The sequence below is a fragment of the Mus caroli genome, unplaced genomic scaffold (assembly GCF_978045245.1).
Source record: "Mus caroli unplaced genomic scaffold, Mus_caroli_1 scaffold_15, whole genome shotgun sequence".
NCBI classification, from domain to species: Eukaryota; Metazoa; Chordata; class Mammalia; order Rodentia; family Muridae; genus Mus; species Mus caroli.
Window position 1 is genome coordinate 75,265,006 of NW_028227270.1, and position 25,933 is coordinate 75,290,938.

The following is a 25,933-nucleotide window of genomic DNA, read 5'->3' on the forward strand; positions in this document are numbered from 1 at the left end:
CTGCACTTGTAGAGTCTGCACACAAGAGTCCAAATGTGCCCACACAGGCACATATGCTCCACACACACACACACACACACACACACACACACACACACACACAGTAGAAAGGGATTTCCAAGTGTTTTAAAAATCCATTTGAGTTTCTAATGCATTGTGGTTAAATATAATCTGACTAATCAAGTTTTTTGAGGTCCTTGACAAATATGACAAGTATTAAAAGGACTTGAGAGCTGGGGCTGGGGTACAACTATAGGATACTGAGTACCTACTGTGTACTCACAAGCCCCCAAGCTTTATCGTGTGTGTGTGTGTCTGTGTGTGTGTTAGTGTATAAGAATGTATATGTATGTGTGTATGTGTGAGTGTGTGTGAGTGTGTTAGTGTATGAGAGTGTGAGAAAAAGTGTGTATGTATGAGTGTGTGAATGTGTGTGTGTGAGTGTGTGTTAATGTATGAGAGAGAGTGTGTGTGTATGTGTGTGTGTATGTGTGTGTGTGTATGTGTGTGTGTGTATATGTGTGTGTGTGTGTCTAGATAGGATGAATGAAGTAGGTTTAAGTGATAGGTATTTTGAGGACTATTGGCCTGTCTTATTTTTTGTTTTGTCTTTTATTGAGATCCAATCTCATTTATCCCAAGCCAGCCTAGAACTTCTTTTATAGCAAGGACAATCTTGGGTGGTCAACCTCCTGCCTCTGCCTCCCTAGTCTTGGAATGTCAGACATACAGCGCCATGCTTGGTATGCTGGATGCTGGCAATCAAACCAACAATGCTATGTATCCAGCCTTGGCCCAGGCTACTGCTTAGTAATTTAACCTCATAGCATCTAGCAAGTGTGGTCTTGTAACTTATGGTCAACACCTCAAGGGTGTTCGCTGAATTTATCCCAACCTTTTAAATGTCTCTGATCCCTGTCTTAGCAGTCTTCCTTGATGGAATATAACCTCCCACTGAACACTCTGGCTCATAGATGGTACATGCTTCTCCCTGTTTTGGAAAAATAAGAAGCAATATTTATCAGGCACTTTCCTTTAAATCCATACTTTATTTACAGGAAGGCTTATGCAAGCTTACCAGCTTGATTGACTGTCTTTTAAAAAAAAATTCCAACCCTTATCCTCCATTACATTATCCTGTCTGGCTGTTACTCTCCGAAGCTGTTTCTACTTATGTTTCCAAACTCCTATGTTTTTCTAACGCTGTTTTAGACATTTTTGTGTGTTAATTAGTAGCATCTGCTCCTTATGTCAGAAGACAACAGTGCTTTCCTCCTACAAAGTGTCCAAATTGCAGGTTAAGTGGGAGCAGCCTCGCTGCCTGAGTTGGTGCTACCGTTTGTTATTTTTAACTGGCAACAACTTACCTTCGGCCAGGCACCAGGACTTTGGAAAGCTTAGCCGATTTTGGTCTCAGTGTGATTTATAAATGGCAGTGGGTTTTGTTGTTGTTTTCATGATTCTTTTTTTTTTTTTTTCTTTTTCTGATTCTAGTTTCTTCTGACTATGGGTGCTACCCCCAGCATGAAATGTGTGAATCTGTTCCTTGGTGTCTGCAGAGAGAGGTCCCAGGACCTTCAGAGATATCAAAATCCCCAAAGCCTGAGTCCTATAAATAAAATAGCACAGTGTTTGCATAAACCCACACAGTTCCTGTCCTGTGCTTCACAGCATCTTGAGATTGCTCATACTGCCTAACACAGTGTGAACGCTCCATTATCTGTCATGCCGTCTCGCTTGGGGATAGTGGCAGGAAAAAAAAAAAATCTGTAAATGTTCCATATAGAGCTTTTTTTTTTCCTGATGGTATGTGTGTGTGTGTGTGTGTGTGTGTGTGTGCGCGCAGATGCAGGTGTGCATATATGTGTGTGTACTGTGCATGGAGGCCACAGAGCAACCTTATTGTTTAAGACAGGATCTTGTACTGGAATGGGTGCTGGTTGATTTGGCTGTGTTGGGTGACCTTTGAACCCCAGTGATCCTTCTGTGTCTGCCTCTGCAGCGCTGGAGTTAGGAGAGGATGCTACCACCATGCCTAGTTTATTACATGGGTGCTGGGCATCAAACCTTGGTCCTTATGCTTTCCTGGGGGGGCTTTTTACTCGCTGAGCTATCCTCTCAGTTCCTGCCTGACTATTGTTGGTCCTCTCTTGGATGAACCCATGGGCTCAGAGCTCCACAGATGCTGAATTCTGCCAATGTGAATCAAAACTATGCTGTTAGTTGTCTTGTGATGGACTTTACCCTACTGAGAGTAAGAAATCTGTGCCTTTAAACCAGAAATGCTTTCCTTCTGACACAATACCACTCTGGATTTGAATTGAGGCAGAAGTCAGACGGGATGCCTCCCCCTTTTGTATTTCATACGTCTGTGTCAGCGAACAATGGAGATGTCTTAATTCACTGGTTTCAATAAAGAGAGGGACAATAGGCTTTGCATTTTGTAGAATCCAAAGGCTTTGAAAACAACTTGGTCTCCCTTTCTCTACTGAAACCATGTTGTCTGAATCCTCTGTTGCCAATGAAGGATTTTTTTCCCCTTCATTATTCTGAAAAAATCCAAACAAACCACGGTGGTCGCTTCCCTTGATGTTCGCCTACTTTCTCTCACCACTGAGCATGATAGCCCCAGCCCTGCCATGTTTCTGCTCTCTGTAATTTCAGTTACTCTCAGTCAACGGAGGGGGGAAAAAAGCATTAAATGGAAAATTCCAGAAGTAAATATCTCAAAGGTTCCAACAAGCTTTATCACAGCATGCTGTTCTGTTGCATTATTGGTTATTGCTCATTTTTTACAGCACCTAATTCATAAAGTCAAATTATCATCCTGTGCTGGCTGGCTAATTGTCCACTTGACAGAAGGCAGAACTGCCCGGGAGATGATTTCTGAGCACCCTGGTGAGGGACTATCTTGGTTGTGGTAATCGATATGGAAAGACCCATCTTAATTATGGGAAGGACCATTCCCCCAGACAGAGATCCTGGACTATCATGGTGAAGAGAGACAACTAAGCTGCCATGTACACTCGTTACGTTCTTCCTCTGACTGTGGACATGGTGGTGTCTGCTTTGAGCTTCTGCTGTCTTGACTTTCCCAAGATAGTAGGCTATTCCCTGAACCTTGAGCTGAGAGTTCCTGTTATTCCCTTTCCTCATTAAATGGTTTTGGCCATAGTACTTAAATGCAACAATATGAGAAGAAGATACAACATGTGCGTGCTGATGTATAAGAATTGTACATATGTGTTGGCAATGTGTACAGTTTCACACATGCAGTGGGGGTCTTGGAATGGGGCATTTGCTGATAAATGGGAGTGTGTGTGTGTGTGTGTGTGTGTGTGTGTGTGTGAGAGAGAGAGAGAGAGAGAGAGAGAGAGAGAGAGAGAAAGAGAGACCATATGCATGTAGATACATATGTGTGGAATGTGTATATGTGTGTACATGTGTTTGTACATGCATGTGAAAGCCACAGAACAACCTCAGCCGTCTTTCCATGGGTCACTTACTAGCTTTTAGTGTCACTGAGACACAGAAGTTTTCACTGGTGTGGCACTTGTCAAATAAGCTAGCCTAAGTGACAGTGAACCCTAAGGATCTGCTTGCCTTCCTCCCAAGTCCTGGGATTACAGTCCATTGCCGTACCTGCCTTCTGTTTGATTGGTTTGGTGTTGTTGCTTTAAGAGATTCTGGGAATGGAACTGAACTCAGGCCTTCCTATTTGCAAGCCAGGTACTTTACAGACCCAGCCAACTCCCAGGTCCAGCACTCTAGTTTAAATAGCATCTTTTACATGTCAAGAAGGACACGTAGCCTGGAGGAACACATAGCAGAGCCTTTGCAAACTGTTCTACATCTAGCCCAGTAAAGCAAATGGAGCCTGACATGCCAGGTTAAGGATTTTCTCCAATAGCCAGAAATTTCCTGTTCATCTTCTTTGACAGTGACACGAACTGTATGTGTTGTTTAGGTTTAGAAGAAATGTAGAGGTCGGGGGAAGGTTGATGGAGATGTGTGTGACTGGCTCATCCTTTGTGCTAAGGGTGAGCTAGCAGCACCTTCTGAAAGTCAAAATTTCAAGCGTGCACATCCTAGATAATAGATAAGATTATCTTCCACCTGTCAGCTAGATGTTGTGTCCTGAGGTTGCACAACAGCACGACCAGATAGCGATAAACTATGCAAACATTCACATCTATGGAGTCTATTTCAGACACACACCATAGCATCCCACCTTGGAAATGACATCCCATGACCTTTGCCCCATTCTCCTATGGGGGCAAGGCACACACGCTAATCAGCATTCTCGTGGAAAATGTCAGCAAGGTGTGAACATCAAAAAGTGGAGCCACTGGAGACCTCTGGGAAGCTGCCTGTGACAGAGCCAGGGCTGTGATTTGTGTCTCCCACCCTGTGCCCATGAATATGTATAACTGTCTTCCCGATCTCCCAGTAGTCTCTCCCAGCCTGCTTAGAGGCAGCTCCGTTCTCAGACAATGATCAGATCCGGAGCTAGGAGGAAGCTTCGATTCTTCCTCTCAAACAACTTGTCAAGTTGACTCTGTGAATGGATGCAGAACTCCACCAGTTTGAGACTCAGGATTGTGTATGTACTAGGCAAGGGCTCTCTCACTGAGCTGCACTGCCAGCCCTCCCCACACCCTTTTTAGACAGGCTCCCATTAAGGAACCCTATCTTCAAGCCGGGCAGTGGTGGTATACACCTTTAATCTCAGCACTCAGGAGGCAGAGGCAGGAGGATTTCTGGGTGTGAGGCCAGCCTGGTCTCGAGTGAGAGTGAGGAGTGACGTAAGAAGAAAGAAAAGAAACCCTAGCTTCCCAAATACTTGGCATTCTAGGTCTGCATCCCTAGACTCTCTCATGTCTCTTTGTAGTAAATGGCTCTGTGTTCAGCCTTGCCCTGTGACAGTCTGTCCCGTAAGAGATGGAATGGTCGTAAATGTATACGACAAGGCATCACACCGCTCCATCCTAAGTCTCTACTCTCGTCCCTACTTAAATTAAAACTCAATGTCTTTGCAGTAGCCTGCAAGGATTTTTATGCTTGTAAAGTTATTTCTGTTTTTTTGTTTTTAATTTTGTGAAATGTATTTATAGATAAGAAATATCACAGGCATGGATCTCTGGGATAGCATGGATATATATGTTTTGTGGTTCATCTAGAGTTCAGTTAATTTTTACTTAAATATTTACTTATTTTTTTTGGTGTGTGTTTTGTGTGGGTACCAAAGGAGGGCAGAGGAGAGCATTCAACCCCTAACAGCTGGAGTTAACAGACAGCTGTAAGCGACCCCAAATGGATACTGGGAGCTAGACTCAGTCTTGTCAAAGAGCAGGAGGAACTGTTAACTGCTGAGCCATCTCTCTAGCGTCTTACTTTATTTTTTGAAACACAGTCGCATTATATAGCCCACATTGGCCTCTTTGTCCTCTTGTCTCCATTTCTCAAGTACTGGAATTATAGACCTGTGCCAGCATACCAGCTTGAGAGTTTATTTTCCATTCTGTACGTAATAAAGTTGTTTTGTTTTGTTTTGTTTGTTTTGTTTTGTTTTTTCTCTTTCCAAATGAAGAGCTACTTTCCCGGTAGCATTATTAAGTGAACGGCCCTTTCACCACTGAGGAAAGATTCTGCCATGGAATCCTTTAGTTTCTTCCTGTGATGTCTGTGTGTAATCGTTGCATTGTGAAGATATTCCTAAGAGCTCAGATACGTCACAAAGGATACAGTTGTATCTGTAGAGATTTGTCACTAGAATGTTCAAATCTATGCAAAACAGCGTGAGTTAGGAATCACAGTTGGTTTTAGGAGATTTTTATCAGATATATTAGGAACTCATTCTGCTGAGTGGACTAAGACCTTAGTTGAAAAAAATTCTATTCAGCCAGACCAAGTTGGGCAAGCAGGTTTCAGAGCAGCAAGGTTTACCATGTTTGGCTTGTGTTGACATCGTGTCCCTTGGTTATGACCCTCCAGAAAAGTATCGCCCAAGTGCCTATGAAATCTGAACACATGCTAGAAATCCATTTACACACTCATGGTTTCTAGTCACATACTCACGCATGCCCACTGATGGGTCTCTCCTCTCCTCTCCTCTCCGAGCTCCTCCAATCCTGGGACTCTGACCATATTTGTATTTGGTTTGGTTTTGTATGATGTTTGCTAGGGATAGAGCCAAGAATGCTGGGCAAGCGATAACCTAAGTAAGCTTCGTGCCCAGCCCCTTCATTTGTATCTATAGCGATGCCACCTAGCAGAGAAGAGCAATTGGTCAATGAAGTTCAACTCCAGCCTGTTGGTTTGGTTGTTGGCAGTGCTGATGGAGTAAGGAAGCAGCCTGGATTTCCTTTATCTTAGAGCTGGGGATGTGGCTATATTGTAGGTAGAGCATGCATAGAGCCTATGATTTCATCCTGAGCAATACCAAGCCATCTTTTGTTTGTATGTGCAGTGCTGAGCATAGAGGCCCAGGGCCTCCTCCATTTATAAGCATGCGCTCTAACCATTGAGATTTCCCTTAGCCCCTACTTATGAAGTTTTTGCTTAAACGGAGTCTCAGAGGTTGGTTGCTGTTGCTATAGATAAAAGTCTTACTCTACACATAGCCCCAACTGGCTCACTGCTCACTATGTAGCCCAGGTAGAACTGAGTAGAACTCACAGTAATCCTCCTGCCTCAGCCTCCCTATTGGGATTTTAAGGAAGTACTACGGTTGTCCAGCTGGTGGTTTTCTTTTGTGACCCATCACAGTGAATACAATTGAGGATCAGCTGGGAATCACAAAATGAATCCTTTTAAACTCCATCCCCACTAGGATGAGGAAAAATGGAAACTGCTGTCCCCTTGGATGCGTGTTCTCCCTCCCCCCCCCCGCCCCCCCCCCCCCCCCGTAAATAGCATGAGTGCTGCTTCTCCAGTCTCCAGATGCATGGCCTTGCCAGCCAGGGAAAGTCCCCTCCTACCACCCCAATCCCCCATGCTCTCCCCACACACAAATGGATTTTGTTCATAGACAGGTGACAGCAATATAATCCGGAAATGAATTTCTTTGTTGAGGACAAAGGCAAATCTGAAAATTGAGCTCCGTGCATTAATAGAAATGTTAGGACACTGGTGAGATCCTTTAGTTTAAAGCCACTTTCTATTACATTACTGATTTTAATATCCTTTAAAAGTCCAAGAGAACTGAAGGCAGTGCTCCATGCCTATAATCCGAGCACTTGGAAGATACACTGGGCTACGTTAGGGGACAGGGGTCAGCCTGGGCTATCAGGCAAGACTATGTCTCAAAATAAAATAAAAGTGAAAGAAATAAATGAGTCAATTAACGTAAAGAGTTCAACCCAAAGTCTAGTCAGCTCCCTGATTCACTTCCTGTGTCCTTAAGATGTGTATAGCTCTCTCCAGGGTGGGAGATTTGTTGTAGAAGTTAAATGAAGTGGCAGAGAACTTGTCCAACTCTAAAAGACCTAGGTAGAAAGTTAGAAGCCACAAGGGGGAAAGCAGGCACTATTTTTAGTTTCAAGAAAAAAAAAGTTTGATGATGGCTAGAAACTTTCAAGATAAAGGCCCTCTCTCCTTTCTCCTCCAATTTCTGTCTTTCCCAAGACCATTTTTCTTTGAACTTGGACGCTTATCTTGTTCTGTGTTACTGTTACTACTATATATTGTCCCCCCAACCCCCGTCAAGGGGGTAAGTTAATGAAAGTTCAGGAAAACTTCTCAGAAAAAGACAGGTGCTCTCATAACCCCACCTTCTGTGGGTATCCGTGGCCTCTAGAAAATAGAAGGACATTTCTGTTTCATGTCAGATGCGCTTCCAGACTGGACATTCATTGCACGGCACTGAAGCTGATTCACTTGACTGAGCATTGACCAAGAACCCCGCAGTTTCTGTCTCTCAGCAGTTGGAACTGTCCACATGAATCTAACCAGTTCCCCCTGGAAGTCCTCTTAGAAAAAGTTGACTGTTCCTTAAAGCAATAGCCTGTAAAGTCTTTGAAAGGGTCAGTTGTGGACTGGGAATGTAGCTCAGTTGTTGGGAGTGTTTGCTCAGCATGCTAGTTACCCTGGGTTTGATCTTTAGCACATCGTAGATTGACCAAGGTAGTGTACTTATAATCCCAGCAACTAGGCAGGTGGAAGGAGGAGGATCAGAAGTTCAAGGTCATCCTTAGCTACGTAGTAAGCTCAAGGAATACTTGAGACCCAGATGCAAGAAAACAAACAAAAATGTTAGTTATCCCAATGACCTGTGTGTTCATGAAAGGTTACATCTCTTAGAAGTGGATCCTGTGATGGTAGCTCTTTTGGTTATCTCAGAAGCCCTTCTGAGATTCATAAAGTTTATTTAGCATTATATGTGGTGACCAAGCATTGCCTTGCTTTCTTATATTCTAAAAAGAATACTGGTAATGAAATACAGATCTGTTTACACTGTCGTCAACTGCTGGGGCTGGGAAGACTCTCATTTCATGTATACCGCATGCCTGTGGGGAGCCATGGCACAAAGAACAAAACATGGGAGGTGACATAGGTTGAGGTCCTTTTGCTTTCATTCTGTGCTAGAGACCATTTTTCAAATTTGAGCCAAAGATAACAGGTCATTGAGACTTTCTTGGGCTTTGTTGTTGTTCTTTTCTTTTCTTTTCTTTTCTTTTCTTTTCTTTTCTTTTCTTTTCTTTTCTTTTCTTTTCTTTTCTTTGCTGCTGTTGTTCTGAGGTAGATTTCTGTTTTCTTATTATGTAGACCCGGCCACCCTGAACTTGCAATGTAGACTATACTAGCCTTAAATTTGTGGTGATCTTTTGATTGTATAGACTGCAGCTATGCATCACCATGCCTGGCCTTTGTGTCTTTCCTTTAGGGGGTCAGCTTCAGCCCTAATTCCTGTCTCCATGCTGGCCGAACCTTAGTATAAAAGTTGGGGGAAGGGCAGAATGTCTGTCTTCAGGCTCTCTCCTCCAACATCCAGAGCTACAGTTACAGTCTCATGTAGCCACCATCCTCAGAACTGGGTGACAACCTTCCCCCAGGTTTTTAAACTAGATAGGAGACAAATGCTGTAAAGCTAAAAAAAAAAAGTTTTTTTTAAGGGTTGGGGAGCTTCTTTGAAGTCTACCTCCAAACTCTCAAGTAGCTACTGTCAAAAAACAAAACAAAACAGTAGGGTTGAATCATGGTTCATGGGGAACTGGAACCCTAGCTGGGGACAAAGGAAAAGAACTTCCCAGAATGGCTGTACGTTAGGAGGTTCCCGCGTAGGACTCCTCAGCAGTTCCTAGTTTGGGTGAGGAGTCATGAATACCGTCACTGTGCAGTAATTAGTGCTTTCCACCCTGGGGGGAGATGGTATTTATCAAGTTTATCAAGAGGCAGGTGGGGCAGGCAGTACGTGGCGGTGGGGGGGGGGGTGGGGGCGCGTGCCGGGGGAAACCCATCAAATAGCCATGGGTAGTGCAAAATGGAAATTTCCTCTCTCTTGCATGCTATTGTTTTATTTTGTTCTATCCTAAATGCTCCATACTAAATAATATATTTGCTCATCCATCAGACGGATGCTCATTCAAACCTGAGTGAGCTTGAAATCACGCGTGGTTTGGATTAAGTCACCCCATTGGAGTTGGCTTTTATATGTTTTTAATTTCATGTGGAGTATTTATTGGGTGTGCTGGGACCTTTTTTTGTGAATAAGATGCATAGTCATTCTCCCCTCATAGCTCAAGCAATAAGGTAGTCTTGAAAGTGTTTTCATGACAAAGAGCCAAGAAAGTAGCCAGATTAACTTATTTTGTTCCTTTCTAAACATTTCAGGATAGTTAGACCTGAGAGGAAGGCATTTTTAAACACAGAAGCCCCCTGTGTAGCCTACGCTGGCCTTGAACTCCTGAGCCTCCTGCCTCTACCTCCTGAAGGCTGGGATTATAGGTGTACAACATCACACACAGCAGTCTCAGACTGTAACAGGCTGAATGAGTGATTTTTAAAAAAACAAAACAAAACAAAAACCTTCTTCTGCTTTCTACCCTTGATACCTACAAGTTATTATATTTAGTTATTCAAAGGTAAAGAATCTTTTCTTTACTCATTCAGTTGATAAACTTGATATTTTGCAAGCACATGCCTATTGAAAAATACTAGCTTCCCCAACATGGTTTGCCTCTCTCTCTCTCTCTCTCTCTCTCTCTCTCTCTCTCTCTCTCTCTCTCTCTCTCTCTCTCCTTTCCCCACCCTCCTCCTCTCCTCTCCTCTCCTCTCCTCTCCTCTCCTCTCCTCTCCTCTCCTCTCCTCTCCTCTCCTCTCCTCTCCTCTCCTCTCCTCTCCTCTCTTCTCTTCTCTCTCTCTGTCTTTCCAGTATTTTAGGGCACCACTGTAGAGAGGATGTGTGATAGCTTTGTTCAGGTGACTGACATGCGTGTTTGACATATAAGATAGACACTGAGAACACCCAGGGATTTCCCCTGCATAATCACCAACTGCTTGAAGTGGCATTTTCCACTCTGACTTGCTGTTTGGTTTTGTTAGATTGCAGCATCCTGGAACAGAATGAAAGGATCTGTGTTGAAACAGCTACAGTAGGGTTGCAGTAGACCCTGAGAAAAACAGAGTGGACTTCAGCCTGCACGGATGAGCTTGAAGCAGGAATGGTTTGGGGTAAGTCATCCCTTCGGGGTTGGTATTTGCATTTATTTAGATTTCTTGTGGAGTATTTATGTGATGTGCTAGGATATTTGAGTGAGTACGATGCATAGCTATTTTTTCCCCATAGCTCAAGCATTAAGACGTCAGGGTAAGGCCCTTGTAGGTAGGGAAAATGAAACAAACAAACAAACAAACAAAAATCAAACCAAACAAACAAATAATAGCAACAACAAAAATGCAGATGACCACCCAATTCTACACACAAACAATAAATAATGTGTGTGGTCTGTAGGTCCTATTTTAGCCAAACTCATAAGGGATTAATGAGTCATACAGAGGAGGTCTACTTATCTGGTGATACCCTAATACAATACTGTAAGCAGCACTAGAGCAGGCAAGGTAGAGAGCTATCATCAGTAGTTTCCAGACCGCATTCAACAAGTGCTTCCTGTGTAACTTGTAAACGTGGGGTACAGTGTGGTCAGTTGAAAGAAGTATACAGTGTGTGATTTATGGTCAGGGTAGTTAGTATTTTCTTCATAACTTTTGGTCTGTTCTTCATGTTAGCAACCTTTTGGTTCTCCCTTCCATTTTCCTCTAAAATTTATAATATGTTGTTGTGAAATATAGCAACCATCCTGGCTGTAGAATGTAGACTTTGGTCCTTCTGTTTATTGGTGTTCTTGGTCCCCTGAGTGACAACCTTGGCCTGAGTTACAGTCTAAGAATTCCAAGCTTTAAATACATATTTTTAAAAGATGCAAACTATATACTAAAACAATATAGGTTCCTCGGGATGTCTTTTTGGCTTTATTCCTGGGAGGAATCCTCAGATTGGAGCTTATTTGTCTCCACCTATGGCGGAGGGCATTGGGAGAGCATAGTACCTGCTATGACTGGCCTGTAAAAGTGGATGGATCCTAACGATCTCCCTGGCCTCCTGCAGATTGAAAACTCCATGCCTTCTAGTACAGTTATGTAACCGTGGTCTTCCATTCTCCCTGGCGGAATTCATTGTGTGCCTGGGGCAAACTATCATTTGCAGGGAGTTAGACAGGTCAGCCTATGTGCAAGTGTAGAAGAGAAGGTCCAGTCCCCAAGGGACTCATCTCTATTGTCTTTCGGCGAAGCAGGACTTTCAGACTGAGTGGTTAATAATTTAATTCCCTTGTGACATTAATAAGGGAGTGTTTCATGAATTTTGTATTAAAATAAACAAAGCAAGTGTGTTCTAAATTCTTGTCCTTTTTTTTTTTCCTCTCCCTCTTTCTATTGAGGTCCCAGATTTTTATCACTGTGTGACTGTCTGAGTATAAGCCCTTTCACTCCATGGAGCCTCAAAATCTTTGTTGTCCATTGAGAAGAAGGCTCTGGTTTTCTTTCTAACTAAACATCTCCTTCCTGAAAGCTGAGCTGTGAACAGCAGTTAGAATGATGGTCACATGTCATTCTTGTTAGCAGCTGGCTGTCTGCCTCAGAGTGGCACATTATTTGGGTTTCATAACAGCATTTTCTCTCTCTAACAAAATGTTAAATGATGAGGAGCAGGAAACCGCATGAGTTCTGCAGAGTGGCACTGTAGACTGGGTGTGATTTGGAGAAACCAGGTTATGACTGTCCCCGGGGAGAGTGTCCTTCCTGTCTGGTTCCTATCCTAGCCCTTATCTCTGCCCCCCATATGTCTACTGTGTACAGTGGGCCATCATGAATCACAAACCTGCTGAAGACATTTGCTGGGGGTTACCTATGGACCAAGCTTGCCCTCCAGAACCCAGGCTCTCATTTATAAGTTCTGCCTGAGTTCTCAGACAACTACGGAGACCCTCTTGATGAACGTCTGTGACCCTCGGGCACTACCTAGAGCCTCCTGTTTGCTGATACCCCATTTAGGTTGCAGCCTGCTGTAGGACAGGACCCATGCCACAGGCCAGTGTTTCTCAATGGTGGTCTCATCTCAGGACCTCCTACATCTGACTCACCAGGATGTGGTTATTAAAGCCAAAGACACAGTGACACCAGGCTAAAGGAATCAGAATTTCTGGGGGTGGGGGTGGGGGGATGGGGAAGCTCGCATGGCTTGCTCCACCTAAACTCTTTGCCTACTGGGGTTTCAAACAAGTGTCTAGAGACTAGTTATGAATATTTCCCTTGTCCAGCTTCAGGTCTGAGTACAATGAAGATCCCAATGCAATGTTCCCTTATTGATCTAAGCCACATTCACCATGAGAGTCACAGTTACCTTTTGACTTATCAGTTTTTAATGACAAAAATTGAGGGATCCTATCCGCCTTTTGGGGACTAGGAAGTCAGTATATATAAGCTCTCAGAAACCCAGTTCCAACTAAACTCACAAAGCACCCTCTACCCCAGGCCAGAGGCTCTTGGAAAACACTCTTATGTCTCTTTCTTCTGTCCCTTGTCACAGCAGCAGCTCCTGCTGGGGTCTGGTATGAGGGCACATCTGCTCTGTGCTAGGCAGCTGGAGGAGCCACAAAAGAGCTGCCCTCAGCACTTGATTCTGAGGTGTTCTCTCCTTCAGCTGTTAGGACTTTCAGGTGGTCAGTGTGCATGGTAGGAGAGCCATCCTGTTACGGAAAGAGACAATGTTAAGCCCCAGTGGCCCCACGGTGGCAATGGCAGAGTCTGGGTTCAAGTCTGATGTTAACAGATTACGATGGTGACATTTGGCTCCTCTTCCTTATGCTTTGCCACCCATCCTGGAACCCTGGGGGCAGTCAACCACCTTTGCTTGATTCCAAAGAAATCAAGTGGTGTCTATCTATGCTTCTGGCAGAACTCCTCAGTGGTTTGCATGCAGCCCTGGTGGATGAGTATAACAGAAGAACTTATAATGCCCTATTTGTTCTATGAATATCTAGTGTGTGTATGTGTGTGTGGGTGCATTGTGATGGGCGAATCTGTTAAGATAGATAACCATTGCTGACTGGCTATTGAGATAAACAGACTTGGTTTCGCCTAATGTCTACTCTGAGGCAGAACACATATGTGAACATGTATACATATAAAACAACCTACTCCAATGGCGTTAGGTGGGATCAGTCCTGCAGCACTGCCTAAGTCACAAGTTAGGTTGTTTCACACAGGGGCTCCTGGCCCGCCAGACATAAGGCAGGATTCCTTGCACCATCTCCCTGGGTTTGAATGAGTTTGCTAGATTGAGTCACAGATTTCTAGGAAATACTTTTCTTTACTGTAATAACACTCCTGTGTACCACTGCTGAATTGTACTGTCATGTTATAAATGGCATTGCAAAGAAGAGGGTGGATGTTAGCATGAAGAGCTGTGTGGGAAAGGAGGGAGGGAGGGGGGTAGGGAGAGGGAGGGCGCAGAGTCTCAGCATTCTCTGGGTGGGCTAACCTACAGTGTCCTCCTCTGGGTGGGCTAACCTATGGTATCTTCCTCAAACTCTGCCCTTCGAGTTTTTATGGAAGCCTCAGTGTATAAGCATTCTTCTAACCTCATTGGCCACAGAAGATCAGCTCGGTACTCAACTCCTCTGAGATTGGGAAATGGGCTAAATATCTAACCTTGGTGTTTCCCATATTGAAGCTGTGTGGACATCAAATCAATTAATTCCTGTATCAAAGGACATTGATTACTTCTAAGAGTTTTAAATGTTGTAAGCCAGGAAATGGAGACAAAGAGCAAAGGTACATCTCACGATATCATCATTTACTAAATGCATTTCATTTGTTTTCAGTGCTGGTGTTGTGCAACAGACCCATAATCCCAGTGTCTAGGAGACTGAGACAGAGATTGTCTGGGCTGTCTAGTTAAGATCAAGTTTTAAAATTTTTCTTTTTTTTTCTTTTAAACAATCTTTTCTTTTCTTCACCTATTACATGGCCACAGTTTTGCCTTTAGAAGGCAGGCTGTTCATGGATTCAGTTTGTGTGAGAAGATACACTCAAGCATGATGTTGTAAAAGTATATACTCCCAGGTGTCCCATTACAGCTTTAGTTTTGGTGCTGGGATAGAATCAGGGATGGTGCACACGTTAAATAGGTATTCTGCCACGGAGATACACCTTTCTGACCTCTCATTCAATCTAGGAGATTAGAAAGGGAAAAGGCGAATCAGGATAGATTCTCCTCTTATTCTCTAAGTATGGGCAAATGGGCATGGGCTCCCAAAGCAAGACTAATGGCAGATGAGACTCTTGAGTGTAAATTTCATGGAGCCCTGCCTGGACTTCTCTTAGTGGCTTTTCTCATTCCAGTGGGCGTAGGTGTGAGAGCTCTGATGCAGAAGAGAAGTGCCCTGGTTGCCATCTGTAGGACAGAAATGTATAGTTGTTTGCATACATACACTTAAGCCTTTCTTAAAAGGCTCTCAGGTAGAGGAATCGCCAATTAAAGAAAATGTAAACTGTGGGGTTTTATTCTCCTATCAGATGATTTGAAAAAAGGTCTGACTGTGTGTAGCCAGCAGTGGGTGGCCTAGAACTCATTGTGTAGACCTTGCTGGCCTCAAACTTACCCATCTACATCTGACTCCCAAGTGACAGAACTGCAGATGGGCACTACCATAGCTAGCTAGCATGCCTGAGTTGGAGGTCTTTAATAGTACATGGAATATTTCCTTCTTAGAAGCCACATTTCTTTATAAGTGGGCAAAAGAAAAGTCAATCTTATAAGCAGAGCACCTGCCCAGTTAGGACCCATATGGCTCAGGCTATTTGCCACAAAACAGCCTTGATATTTGTCCAATTTCCAAGCAGCACTCATCATAGGTACTTCTTTGGGAAAGCTGGTATCAGTAGCAAAAGATCCACTGGTAGCCAAACATACCTATAATGCCAGCATTTAGAAGGCTAAGGCTGGGAGGATTACCATGAGTTTGGAACAAGCCTGGACTTGCATAGTGAGTTTAAGGCCAATGTAAGAAACTCAAAAGACAAAACAAGAGCCAGTATGCTCACTGCTCTTACAACAGGCATCCTTAGAAAGTTCTAGAAGTGTTCCAGCTTAGAGGAGCTTGGTTCCACACATACCTAAGCCAGTGCTCTGTAAAGCAGGACTCAGACTCTGTCTGATGTAGGACTCACTCTTCTAGGTGATGGTATCACAAGCTGCTAGTTGTAGAAGTGCCTCTGAGAAGCTTGGGTGGTTAAGTCTAGCTTTGAGCAAAAGCATACTACTTTAGGGAATGAAAGGGATTTACTTAGAGCAGGAATCAGTAAAGCAGGTGTTGATTGATTTGATGGGTCCTCTTCTTTACTGACAATTTGAGAGCTTTGAAGAGAGGTATTTTCTGTGCATCAAAAGAAATTAGAATTTTTAACTACTGCTGCCGGTGCAGATACGGTTGAAAGAAATGGGAAAGCAGCATCCTGTTACTTCTCATTCTTTTCTTGGTGTGTGTGTGTGTGTATGTGTGTGTGTGTGTCCGTCCAGCTGTCTGTCTGTCTGTCTGTCTGTGTCTCTATGTATGGTGTGGCAATGTGGCAGGGGACTATCACCACTCTATGTCAGTGAATACCATTAACATTCCCATCTCTTCAGATCCTAAACTCAGTTACTTCCAGATCCCCTTCAGATGGCTCCAATCAGAAATCACGTGGACCCCGTGAGCTTGCACTCGGGGCTAAGCAGAAAGATGAGTTTATCACACTCACTTCCACTGGCTTCTCATTTAGAGACACAGATCGGTTGGCAACTCGAACCCTGTCTGCTGCTGGGCACCTCATCTTCCTATTCTTCATCCACCCACAGTGCTGCGGTTTCTCCCGTGGCATGATGCACTGCCTCCTTCCACTCGCTGGCCCGTGTGTCATTTCAGACTCCAGTGTCACTTGCCTGGGCTCCTTTGGCACCTTCCAAAAGGAGCATTCTTTCCTGTCACTGTTGGTGCGTCCTGAGACAGGAGCACATGAAGCACAGGCTATCCTCCATCTTGATACACCTGAAGCCAAGGATGACATTGAACTTGTGGTCTTTCTGCTTCTGTTTCCCAAGCACTGGGATTACAGCTGTCTATCCGTGTCTGGACTTAATGCGGTACTGAGGAGTAAGTCCAGGGCTCCCTAACACATCAGGCAATCACTGGACCATCGGCCAGATCCGCAGCACTTATTCCAATGTCTAAAAAAACTGTAAAAAAATGTTTCTGACCAAACCATTTTATGAAAATGCTTGGATTTAATGTTAAATTATTTAAACCAAACAACCTAGGTTAAACCTTTGTTCCCAGGAAACTGAACAACAGATAGAACCATGTCTGTTCTGTTGTAACCATCTCTGGAAAGTCACTAGAAATTGCCTTTCCAGCTGTTCTGTGACATCTAGGATGATAGCCGCCAAATCGGGGAATCCAGGCTAATGGTACTTGCTGTACTGGCAGCACTGCGTGTCTGTGTGGGATTTTCAAAGCGAATTTAAAAAGTCAAGACTGGATAGCATTAAAAAGGTTGACGTAACATTTTCAGTTTGAAAGGCTACCCTGCTCTAGGAACGCGCTTATTGCTTTTTTTTTTTTTTCTTTCCTCCATTTCTAAGAATTCTATTTGGCTAAAATACCAAAAGAGAAAGAGAAATCTTGGCTTAAGTAAATGAAAGGTCATCTCCAACATTAATTTTTATTCTCTAAGAGTTCCTTTATAAAAGAAAGCCGGATGGATGTTTTAAAATATTATATTAAAAATGTCACTCAAAACCCTCACTTTTTATATCATAATCAAGGAATTTGGGATTTATTTTGCCAGTAAGTCTGCGAGGCATGCTCTATGTCTTTTTTAAATATTGTTTTTATTTATGTATGTTTATATGTACATGTGTATAGATGCCCTTGGAGCTAGCTAGAGTTACAGACAACTGTGGGCACCCTTTCCTTCAATACAGGTGCTGGGAATTGAACTCAGTCCTGTGGAAGAAGAGAACGTGTTTTAACCACTGAACCATCTCCCCAGCCTTCAGTTACATGTCTTTAAGCTATATTTTCATATTGGGGGAGGTTGTTCAATTCTACAGTACACATAACATATTTTTCCTATTAATTCTTTATTTGGCATCAGTGAGTGGGAAAGATAGATTTCACCTTGAAATTTGCCAGGTGTTTTTATTTTTGTTTTTGCATGATGTGTTGATACAACCTCCAGTCTCTTTGTCTATAAAATCAAGACAAAAGTTGGTCTGTTCCTGGATTCATCAAAGGTCTTCCTGTGCGGATTACAGACTGACGTGGGCACATACAATATCATACCATTTTGTAGCATGTTATAGAAGTTGACACTTGTCTGTCCTGCACAGTTGAAGTACTAAAACTCAGGAGTTTCACCTTTCTTTTCTCAATGTTTTTATTAAGGTTCATTTATTTTGTGTGGCTACACATACACATATACATACATATCATATATGTACACATACATCATACACATACATCATATACATCATATACATACACACATATCATACACATATATCATATATATGTACATCATATACATAGACATACATTGTACATATACACATACACATATACACATACAAATACATATATATGCAGGGAACAGCTCCAGAGTGGAGGTCAGAGAATAACTTGCAGGAGTTAGTTCCCTCCTACGTCCATATAGGTCCTGAAGCTTGAACTCAGGTCATCAGCCTTGGCAGCAAGCACCTTTACCTACTGAGCCCTCTTGCCATCCCTAAGCATCTTACTTTTCCTTCCCAAGCACTGCATTTGGTTCAAATCTAGACCTTTAACTTGGTTCAAAGATGGCTTAGGGTATCCAGCTTGGCTGAGGTGAATGAGCTCAGCCATGCACATTACTCCTTAGTTATTCTCTGACGGCTGCACAGTGGCTAAGGGCTTCTGTGACCATTCGTCATGTCTGAGGAGGCGCTGACTCTTAAACTACCATGATGGGATCCTGAATCCCTCATAATGAACACTCGGGAAGGCAGCAGATCCTGCTGTTTTCATTACAGATTAAGCTGCTAACCAGTGTAGTAGGCTGTTATCCAGAACTGCCCTCCACAGACTGTCTAGTAACACCCTAACTAAGACATATAGTAATTGGGCAGGACAATGAGCTGAGGACCTTTTCCAAAGCTTTGTTGGGAATGCGCTCGTGGAAGGCTTTTCTCATTTTTAATGTTGCTGTAAGTAGCCATCCATCTATGCTTCCATGAGGTATGGTGACATTGTGGCTGCAGGTGACCCAAGGATGCCTGGTGTCAGTTAGTCCAGACAGAAGCTTCTCTGACTGGGATGAGGTCCTGACTTCCATCTCCAGTGAACTCCCTCCCTAAAATCCCTGTTGTAGTAGCTTCAATTAGGGAAGGCAAGAAAGAGAAGTGAACGAGGCCCTATGTATGAGGTACTGTCCTCTTGGCTGTGGCAGAGTCCTTAACAAAACCAGCCTAAGGGCAGAAGGGCTTAATTTAGCTTGTGGTTGGAGGGCATAACCCATTATGAAGCCTAGCAGCTCAGTCAACTCAAAGCTGGCACAATGGGGGTTGACTGCATCCAGTCAGGAAGCTGAGGAGATGATGGTTAGCACTCTACCTACTCTCTCACTTTTATTCTGCCGAGGACCCCAGCCCATGGAAGGGTGCAATCCATGTTCCCAGAGGAGGGCTGTCTTCCTACCTCATTTAAGGGTCTCTGGAAACATTCTCACAGACAAACCCAGCAGTGTGTCTCCTAGGTGACTCGAGCTCCTGGCAAACTGTCAATCAAGAGTCGATGCAGTCTCTATACAGACTAGAGTACTTTAACACTTCATGTTGAGCAAGCTACTAGATTAGTGGGCCACTGAGCTTATATGGGTTCCTCATGGAAGCATAGATGGATGGCCACTTACAGCAACATTAAAAATGAGAAAAGCCTTCCACGAGCGCATTCCCAACAAAGCTTTGGAAAAGGTCCTCAGCTCATTGTCCTGCCCAATTACTATATGTCTTAGTTAGGGTGTTACTGCTGCAAACAGACACCAAGACCAAGGCAACTCTGATAAGGACAATATTTAATTGGGACTCGCTCACAGGCTCAGAGGTTCAGTCCATTATCATCAAGGTGGGAACATGCAGCATCCAGGCAGGCATGGTGTAGGTGGAGCTGAGAATTCTACATCTTCATCTGCAGGCTGCTAGTGGAAGGCTAACTTCCAGGCATCTAGGATGAGGGTCTTATAGCCCGTGTCCACAGTGACACACCTACTCCAACAGGGCCACACCTTCTAATAGTGCTACTCCCTGGGCCAAGCATATACAAACCATCACACTATATAAACTACTCTTGTATAGGTCTCATCTCCTTTCATCCTCATGGGATGTCTTAAAGACATATTAACTTTATATTTAAGTTATATGTTATTTTAATGACAAGCGCTGTTGGGACTGGAGAGTGTGACCTAGCTTATAGATGATGAAGCTAAGATTCAAAACCAGGGTCCTCGTTTGCCTGCTCTTCTCAGTCTCTGCATTGGCTTCTCCTGGCTTAAGTTCTTGTTGCTAAGCAGGCAGCCTCTTGCTCTCCAAGGACATGATCGCCTTTGCAGAGGTTGATGGGGGAAGAAATTGTTTTCAACTGTCCTCAGGACCAGCGTTAGTCTAAGTGATGCTGCTGGCAGGTGGCCATTTGCAGGAGGCAGTCAAATTAGCCACTGGTATGAGCCTAGCATCCTAGGCTGAGCCTGCAAAGTGAGTTTGCCCTTCGCAATAAATAGATTTGGGAGTGAGTGCCTAGCAGGAGCCCTGGATATTTAAGGCAAGCACTTTGCTTCCTCCATCTGATTGAATCCAGATTCATTATAGCACTGAGATACATAGCAACAAGCTTTGCGGCGCTGGATCCCAAGGCTGCCTGGTTTTATGGAGGAAGTTTAGCTTATAGTATCAAAAGCCATGGCCAGTGAAGCCACAAGAAAATTATTACGCAATCTTGACCTTAGTGAATATCAGATTTATATTATATTTTACCAGATGAATTTTAGAGTTGCCTGTGCTACGACAATGTGTTCTAAGATTTGCTAAAATATGAAATCGTTTGAGTGCTTCTCATTTGGGAGTTGAGTGTTTCGCAATCATGCTAGTGTGGGTTTACAGGCACTTAGCACTTTGCAGGAATGGATATGGCTACCTCCACCTAATTGCTGAGTTGTCAGACTAGTATCATCTCCAGCCTTACCTGGAACTTTCCTGATCTCATTATCTCGAAAGAGACACTGTCTAGGGACCCAGTTGACACTTCAGACGTGCTACATTCAAACTGTCCTTAATTTGATCACTTTATTCTTTCTTTCTATCTATCTATCTATCTATCTATCTATCTATCTATCTATCTATCTATCTATCTATCTATCTATCATCTATGTATTTTGTATACATATACGTATGTATGTATCTTTTATGTACCTCTGTATTGGTCTATCTGTCTATTTATCTTCTATCTATCTATCTATCTATCTATCTATCTATCTATCTATTTATCTATCTAGTATACATGTATGTATCTATCTTTTATGTATCTCTCTATTGGTCTATCTCTATCTGTCTTGTATGTATCTGTCTGTCTGTCTATCTATCTATCTTGTATACATATATATGTATGTATCTATATTTATGTATCTCTGTATTGGTCTATCTCTCTATTTGTCCTCTATCTATCTATCATCTATGTATCTACCTATTTCTGTATATATACATATATACACATGGGTACTTTTATTTTAGACAGGGCTTCATACAGCCCAGTCTATGTCAGCTTGCTGTGTTGCCAAGGTTGACCTTGAACTTCAATCACCCTGTCTCCACCTCCTGAGTGCTGGGGTATAATATGTGCCACCACACGCCATGCCAGGGTTTTATGCATGCTCCCTGAGGACTCTGTCACTGCATGACAACTATATAGTTGCAATTTTTTTTTCCTGTAGATCTTTTCTGTTTGCTGTTGGTTGAATCTATGGAAGCAGGCTGCCTGGATATAAAAAGCCAACTACACACACACACACACACACACATGTCACACACCACACACACACACACACACACACACACACACACACACACACACCACACACACCACACACCATACACACACACACACACACACATACACCATTCATACTGCTGTTAAGTATACAGTTCAGTAGCATTGTATACATTTCCAGTGCTGGACATTCATCGTCTATCCATTCCAGAGGTTTCCATCATTCCAAACACAAACTCCACCTATTGGACCATGAATTTCCTACTCTTTTGTCTTCTAGCTCCTAGAGACTACCTCTCCACTCCCCTTTCTACTCTTCTACTTGTTTACTTGAAACAGGATCTCACATACAGGCCAGGCTGGGCTGGAACTATGTGAACTGGGCTAGTCTGGAGCACACAGAGATCTACCTGCCTCTGCTTCCAGGGGGCTGGGATTAATGGTATGGTTAACATACCTGGCTTCTCTATTCAACTTTCTGTCTCTATGCATTTGATTTTTTAAAGATACCATTCAAAATCATATCACATATGTTCCCCCCTTTTTTTGGGGGGGGTCTGGCTCCTAACTTGTTGTTATTGGTTTTGTTTGTGTTGTTTTGTTTTGTTTTAAATCCAGGATCACGTGGCATATCTTAAGCAAGCCTAGAACTCACAGTATATATCAGGCTGGTCTTGAACTCAGGTTCTCTTGTCTCTGCTTCTTGAGTGCTAAGATTATAGCCATAGACCACTATGCCTGACTTTCAGCTCACTCGTTTACTATAGTGCTTTTAATGCAGCATTTGAAATATGGTTTTATTTTATAGAGCATGTGCTGTCAGTACTTGACTGTATAAATAATTACTAATACATTATGAATCTCATTCTAATTTCAGAAGCCAGGCTCAATTAGAATCTTGGAGAAGGAAACACCTCAACATTTCTCCTTGTTAGCTCCAGAAAACACCACCACAGTTTCATGTTCCTTCCTGTTCATTGTGGGCTCTGATTTCCTCTCATTTTTTAGCCCCTATTTGGCCTGAATTCTTTGTAGTTCTCTGAGGAGACTCGTGCTTCTGTAATGCCTGCTAGAAAGTGGTCCCCATTCTTTAGATACCATCTTCCCTGTGACTCGTACTTACTCTCTTCTGCGTCCATTTTCTAATCACTCTGCTGACCTACCTCTGTCCAGCCATGAGCTGTGACCCATGATGTGACCCTTGGAAGTGGGTGAATCACAGCCTGCCCCACTGGTGCTGATGTGACTCAAAGCGGAAGTATTCCTCCCTGCTAGTGCATCAATAGTAGAGGTGAACACTGTTTTTTTTTTTTTACCTCTTTGATGAGCCATAATTAAAAGTGGTGTGCGTCACTGTCAGAATGAATGCGTTATTTTCAGATGTCTGTGAGAGCAGTTACTGGTGGAAACTGAGCTTCCCTTACCCCGAAGCTCTAAGACCCCTCAGGAAAAGATTCCAGAGGGGTCTCATCTACTTCCTGAAAGTAGAGAAGATTGGAATGACTTTCTGCAACAACAAGGCAGAGCTTCAACTTGACTGCCCTCAGCTTGTGATTTTCCAAGTGTCTTTGACATGTATGCTGTCCCTCTAATAAAAGAATCCTGTCTGATTTGAAGTTGGAGTACTTAGAGATCATCTTCTTTCCCTTCTCCTCCTCCTTTTTCTTCCTTTTTTCTTCCTCCTTCTTCCTCTTCTTCCTCTTCCTCCCCTCCCTCTCCCTCTTCCTCCTTCTTCCTCTCCTTCTCTTCTTCCTCCTCCTCCTTCTCTTCCCTCTCCTCCTCCTCCTTTTCTTCTTCTCCTTTTCTTCTTCCTCCTTCCTCCTCTTCTTCCTCTTCCTCCCCTCCTCCTCCTCCTCTTCTTTTTTTATTTTTTATTTTTTTTATTTTTTTATTTTTCGAGACAGGGGTTCTCTGTATAGCCCTGGCTGTCCTGTAACTCACTCTGTAAACCAGGCTGGCCTCAAACTCAGAAATCCACCTGCATCTGACTCCCAAGTGCTGGGACTAAAGGCATGTGCCACCACTGCCCAGCCATGCATGAGTTCTCCTTCTCCTCTTCCTCTTTTTCCTCCTCCTTCTCCTCCTCCTCCTTTTCTTCTCCTTTTTCTTTCTCTTTCCTCTTCTTCCTTTTCCTTCTCCTCCTCCCTCCCTCTACCTTCTTCTCTTTCTCCTCTTCCCCTCCCTCCCCCTCCCCCTCTCCTTCTCCCTCCCCCTCCTCCCCCCCTCCTCTTCTTCTTCTTCTTCTTCTTCTTCTTCTTCTTCATCACTACTGAGATGTGTTGAAAAGCTAGGAACATAGCTCAGTGGTAGAGCACCTATTTAGGTTTCACAAGGTCCTGGGTTTGATCCTTATCACTACAGGAATATAATGTAGTAGCATGTTCTATGTCAGTGAGTGGTTCTCAAGCTTCGCAATAATGTAACCCTTCAACACAGTTCCTAATGTTATGGTGAACACCCTCCCAACCATAAAATTATTTCATTGCTACTTTATAACTATAATTTGGTACTCCTACAAATCATAATCTAAAGACCTGATATGTGACCCAAAGGGGCAGTGATCCACACATTAAGAACTGCTGCTCTAACCAGGTTGGATTCCAGGTGTTAGACGAAGATGCAGGAACAGAACCGTGGAGTGTAGCAGAGGGCTTGCTCCTCTACACGGACCAACTTCATGGCTTCCAGGCGCCTTCCTATCACTTCTGCTTCTCATTGTGGCCACCAACCTTAGGTGTACCACAGCGCTAACCCAACGTACTCTCCAAGGACCCCGAAGACGGGTTTCCACAAATGGCACTTTGCTGTGTACAGATGGCACGGGAAGAATAGATTTTTCGTGATGGATAACCAAGCTACATTCGTTAACAGTTTAGCTAAAACTGCATGTTATTATTTCTATTTGACCACTGGAGGTCAACAAAAATGTGTCCTAAAGAATTTACGGTAACTAAGTGGTGAGGAGACAGTTAGGACGTGATGGATCTTGACCATCATGGGGATCTGTACCTTTGAGATGTGGGCAGAGCAGAATCTTGAAGCTAGGGTTCCCTCTACTTCCAAATCCTTGCACAGGCCCTTCAGAAACCCTTTGACTGGTTCTTAGGATAATTTTGTAAGCTGTTGCAAAGACTGCCTCTACCTGGCACTCTTCAGCCCCTTGCCTCACTTCCATAGGTTTCAGGCCTGGTTGACTGAATTCTTCCCTGATGATAGATTTGCATAAGCCAGCCGTGCCCACGCATATGCTAATGAAATACATTCAACTTTCTTTTATACTAGTTTGTGAAACTTAGAAAAAAGTTTTGTTTTTTTTTTTTTGCAGCCTGCAAAATAGGAAAATGAAAGGGCTGTGTGAGTCTCCCTCCACTAAGGTGTTTACAAGGAAGCACATATCTTAGGTACTTAGCAAATAACACGGTTGGGTTTATTTAACTCGTAGTGATTGTGCTCTGAATTTTCCAAGCCTGTGAATCATATTTGTGACTCATATTTTCAAAGGAATTCCCCCATCTGACTTTCCTCTCAGTTCGAGTCGGGTATAGCCTGGCAGGCTTGCTTAGGAACTGAGCAAAATCGAACTGGCTAGCTCCTTAGCTTGTCCCACCCCTCCTCAAGAAAAATGAATTTCGTTGCTACTGGGTGAGACGATTTCTCTGTCTTTCAGCATGGAAACGTGAATGTGGGTTCTCCTGCTAGGAAGTCGCTTGTCGCTGGTGACTGATTTGTTGAGGAGTTGCTGATTTCTAGTGTGCAGAATTGGTTTCTTCCTTTTTTTTTTTGTTTTTTTTCCCCCTTGAGTTCCTTAAGTTCCTAGTCTGGTGTTTGAAAGAAAAGATAATTTAATGTAGGCTATTTGTTTTAATGCATCCAATAATCATAAAGTAACGTTTCTGGCAGGGGCAACACTGGGAGAGGAGATACTTTGAAAGTATAAACCTGTTTTCAAAAAGATGGAATCAAACACTTGTCTATAAAAAGGTGCTAAATGAATCAGTGGTGGCATGTGTCGGCCAATTAAAGGTTCTGTTAGCTACCTGTAGGGATTTCGCGATAATTTTATTGCTTGGGAAGACCACTCAGGTCTCTTCAACAGGCCCAGAAGACCGAATCTTTTCCTGATGGTAAATATGCATGAACTATGCCTATGTGGTTTTATGGTTATGAGGAATGTCGACAGTTTGTGTGGGCAGCAGCATTCCCCCCCCCCATGTATGTGTGTGTGTGTGTGTGTGTGTGTGTGTGTGTGTGTGAGAGAGAGAGAGAGAGAGAGAGAGAGAGAGAGAGAGATGCGCAACAGGATGACTGCCAACAGAATTGGT

At 43.3% G+C, this 25,933-nt stretch overlaps 1 protein-coding gene across 10 annotated transcripts in view; it reads left to right on the forward strand.

Annotated features, from left to right (window-relative positions):
* Nucleotides 1–25,933, forward strand: part of Atxn1 (ataxin 1) — a 405,898-nt gene that overhangs the window by 103,026 nt on the left and 276,939 nt on the right. For all 10 annotated transcript variants that reach the window (XM_029468382.2, XM_029468383.2, XM_029468379.2 and 7 more), the window contains one exon: nt 10,543–10,671. The gene's annotated coding sequence lies outside the window, so the exon portion shown is untranslated. The remainder of the gene's footprint in view (nt 1–10,542; nt 10,672–25,933) is intronic.